The sequence below is a fragment of the Trichosurus vulpecula genome, chromosome 7 (genome assembly GCF_011100635.1).
Source record: "Trichosurus vulpecula isolate mTriVul1 chromosome 7, mTriVul1.pri, whole genome shotgun sequence".
NCBI lineage: Eukaryota > Metazoa > Chordata > Mammalia > Diprotodontia > Phalangeridae > Trichosurus > Trichosurus vulpecula.
Window position 1 is genome coordinate 187,889,240 of NC_050579.1, and position 4,569 is coordinate 187,893,808.

The 4,569-nt window shown below is 42.5% G+C and overlaps 1 pseudogene; it reads left to right on the top strand.

Annotated features, from left to right (window-relative positions):
* The first annotated feature begins 560 nt into the window (after nucleotides 1-560).
* On the top strand, nucleotides 561-1,064 carry LOC118857739 (annotated as a pseudogene).
* The last annotated feature ends 3,505 nt before the right edge of the window (nucleotides 1,065-4,569 follow it).

The following is a 4,569-nucleotide window of genomic DNA, read 5'->3' on the forward strand; positions in this document are numbered from 1 at the left end:
TGAGGGAGCCAATTACCCCAGCATTGCCATACTGCCTACAAGAAATTAAATTACTTTCATTCTATATAGGAGCTCTTCCAACGCTAGGTTTGCTGAAGACTATTTTTAATAGGTTCAAGTTCACTATCAAATGCATTCCCAGACTCTAGAATCTATGGGCAGAAAAGCACTGTGGCAAAAACCCAAATTTGGGCACTCAGCTGCTCAAGCACCCTGCCAGGACCTTCTGCAAGCTATGAACTTTGCAATCACAAAACCCCAACCAGTGATTAGATCTAACTCACCAACCTTGGGCAAAGAATACCTAAACTCAGACTCAGTTGTCTTTCCATGGAAATACAATACTGGCATCCAAGAGCCGTTCATTCTTGGATGTATTCTGACACCTCTGATTATGCCCATTCTCTCTTCCTGGTAAGACTTGTTAGGCAGTGATTAATTTCTGCCACTACAGAGTGGAAGCAAGTCATAGGAATCTTTTTAATATCTTGCATAAAGTCCCATGGGAGTGAGTGATTTGTCGCCCTGCGCGCCTCTCCTCCTGTTCTCTCTCTGCACTCATGCCCTGCTCCAAAGCGACCGCCGCCGCCGTCTCGCCCAGCAAGCGGGACCGGCCTGAGCAGCACGAGGAGGAGAGCCTCGTGCGCCTCTGCTTCGCCCGCCTTCCGAAGCACGCCACGGCCCCCTCCAAGGGGTCGGCGCGGGCTGCGGGCTATGACCAGTACAATGCCTATGATTATACAATACAAGCCGTGGAGAAAGCCCTTGTGAAAACAGACATTCAGATTTCTCTCCCTCTGGGTCTTACGGTAGAGTTGCTCCACGTTCTGGAACGGCTACAAAACATTTCACAGATGTGGGAGCTGGTGTCATAGATGAAGATTACAGAGGAAATGTTGGTGTTGTACTATTTAACTTTGGCAAAGAAACATCTGAATAAAAAAAAGGTGACCGGATTGCACAGCTGATTTGTGAACGGGTTTTTTATCCAGAACTTGAAGAAGTCCAAGGCTTAGATGACACAACGTGGAGCAGGAGGTTTTGGTTCCACTGGTCGGATCTAAAATTATATAAAGAATAGCTATAGCAGCTTTCCCCCTAAAAGAGTTAATAAAATGACTTTCCACTTATGATATTTATGTTTTTTATTTAATTTTTTCGTTACATTTTAAGTTCCAAACTGTCTTCCTCTTTCCTTTCTCACCCCATGCTAGAGAAAGCCACCATTTGACACAGAGTTTTAAATATATGTAAAACTATATACTATGCATACTTCTATTTATCAGTTCTTTCTCTGGAGGTGGATAGCATCTTCCTTCGTAGGTCCTTTATAGTTGATTGAGTATTTATAGTATTCAGAATAACTTGGTTGTCCACAATTATTCCTCAGACAATATTGCTTTTACTGTATACAATGTTCTCTTGGCTCTGCCCACTTCACTTTTCATTATTTCATGCAAGTCTTTTCATTTTTTTTCTAAAATCAGCCAGCTCATCATTTCTTTCAGCACAGTAGCATTCTGTCGTTATACCGTTTTTGTGTGTTCTTCGTACATTGTGTTAGGGAACTCTTGGTTTGAAAAATACAAGATTGGTATTTGCTGTAGCTTAACTAAAAAATAAATAAATAAAGTTATCCATGACTATTTGGAAATCCTGACTACAATAGGATATCAGCTGGTATACCTAGGTATATTAAGAGTATGGTTGTGCCGAGCATTCAATGGCACATCTAACAGGCTTACTGCAACTCCTGAAAGCTATTCTCCATTTTGGGGAAAACATATTAGATTTTGTATTAGACCTGCCACTGTCCCAGGGGTATGACTAAGAGGGTTCATTTCCCCCGTATGTTGAACCTCCTACTGCAGCTGAGACCATCCAACCGTTCCCAAAGTTTTCTTGCTCCACAACCTTCCCTCTCACATTTTCCTCTAATAAGTTTCTCCAGAATATCTCATATTTCTGAACTATAATATTTACGGTCCTTCAGGTAAAAAAAAATCACCTTTAAGTGGTACATCCCTCCCCAACCCCCAGTAACACTGGGCAGGCAGAACACACAAATCAAAACCTAAAACAGTATCTCTGGTGCTATACCTCTTATTACCAAAAGTACTGTGACATCCTACTACTTACTACAGAATTTGTGTTAGAATAACTCAGTTCATTTGTCCTCGGGGTATGTCCAGGACACACCTTTACATGCAAACCAGGGTTTCCATTCAGTCTTTTTCTGCACTACAGTTTCCACAGTCAATGACTACCTGGGAGGGTTTGATGTGAAGAAATCTTACTTGTAATATACCCTTCACACAATCAAAGTAGCATACGAAACTAGGGCTCACCACTAGCCCACCCCTAGAGAACTCAAATATAACTCTCTCTCTCTCACTCTCTCTCTCTCTCTCTCTCTCTCTCTCTCTCTCTCTCTCTCCCTCTCACTCTCCCTCCCTCCCCTCTTCTTTCCCTTCCTCCCTCTCTCCATCCCTCTCTGTCTCTCTCTCTGTATCTCTCTCTGTCTCTGTCTCTCTCTGTGTCTCTGTCTGTCTCTGTCCCTCTCTGTCTCTCTATCTCTGTCTTCTCTGTCTCTCTCTCTCTCCATCCTTACGTTTAATCATTATCTAATTTCCAGCTCCTTATATCTAGCACTCATGTCTGTCCTGTGTAGGCTCCAGCTTTACATCACTAACTGCCTACTAGATATTTCAAACCTCATGTCTCATAGGCATCTTAAACTCAACATGTCCAAAACAGAATTCATTATCTTCCCCAATTTGTTCCACATTCTTCCCTTTCTTAATTACATGTGGCCAGACCCAAGGTGTAGGAGTAATAGGAAGCAATTTCATGGGCTCCTCTCCACAGACTCCTCCAAACAAACCGAAAAATGCACCAGATCAAGTCCTGATGGGAAAAACCCAGAAAAAGTCAGGGTGAGTTAAGTCATTTGTCTAGCCCAGCTTAGCAAAGGGAGACAGAAAGGCCAGCTGACACTAGTAAAGGGGGCATGGGGGAAACATATGGAGCATGTAATTGCCAAGAAAGAGGCCGTACATCAGAGCAAGAGGAGACAACAGACAATACCAGGGCTCCACCAGACAAGGGCTTCTCCGGATATACGTTGGGAATAAAAGCCAAATGGCAGCTTTGTCGTCCTCTACTCAGTTCTGGGTCACAGATCCAAGTTAGAGTGAGAAAGGGACCTGTATATGGAGGTGGTGTTCCCAGGAAGGGAGGCCCTGGTTGTACCAAGATAGGAGGAAGTTTGGAAACCAGCAGTAACCGCAGTAACAGCAGGGTGGCTCACATTCCAAGCTCCAAACAGGGTCTCACATCCAGCCTTTTGGCACAGGCTGCAGAATAATAACCAAGGCAGGAATCTCAGACCAAAGGAGAACCTACAATTCTGCCACTCTGAACCAGCAGAGATTCCCAGCTAGCTGGTAGGTACAGAGTCCAGAAGCAGTCTACTCTCACACAGACCCAAGCCTAGTTCAGGAAGTTGCAGATCTCCGACCAGGGAGGCAAGCAACCAAATTTTGCCCTGGGTCAGAACACCTTGGGAGCACTGAAAGCATGCAGGCCTCTAGCCTGTCCATGAAATCCTGGAATAACACAACACTCCATATGCCAAAAAACAATAGGACCAAACCAAACTTTCCCTTCAGCAGTGTGATGGAGCTCAGCCCTAACACCAAGTCCAAAATAAGAAGAAGACTGGAAGAATGGGCAAATAAAAAAAGAACCCCACCATAATGAGCTACTCTGGTGGCAGGGAAGTTGAAGACACAAACACAGAAGAGAGTGATTCTAAAACATAAATAAGCAATCCCTCAGTGAATAATATAGCTTGGGCACAAACTCAACTAGAATTCCTAGACAAGTTAAAGCAAGAATTAAAGAAGGACCTAAAAAAAATTATTTTAAAAACCAAATGAGAGAAGTAGAAGAAAGAATGGGAAAAGAGCTAGGAAAGAAAGGTAGGAAAAGAGAATTAACAGTTTGGGAAAAAAGGTACAAAATCTTACTGAAGAAAATAACTCCTTGAAAATTAGAATTTGTCAAATGGAAGATGATGACCTGATGAGAAATCAAGAAATAATAAAACAAAGTCAAAAGACTAGGAAAGTAAAAGAAAATGTGAAATATCTCACCGGAAAAACAACCGACCTAGAAAACAGATTGAAGAGAAATAACTTGTGAATCATTGGACTACCTGAAAACCATGAGCCTAGACATCATATTTCAAGAAAACATAAAAGAAAACTATCCAGACACAGTATTATAGATCCAAAAGGCAAAGTAGAAATTGAAAGAATACAATGATCAGCTCTTGACTGGAATGTTCTCCCTCCTTAACTCCACCTAGCGACTTCCCTGGCTTCTTTTAAATCCCAACTAAAATCTGATCGTTTAGAGCAGGGCTTCTCAAACTTTTTCCACTCCCAACCCCTTTTTCATGTTTCAACAGCATACCCTGCATTGTATGGCCTGAGTGCAATGTGTGCATGTTTTGTGTTCAGAACCAAAGCTGCAGTAAAGTTGTGCAATGCAACAAGGGCAAGC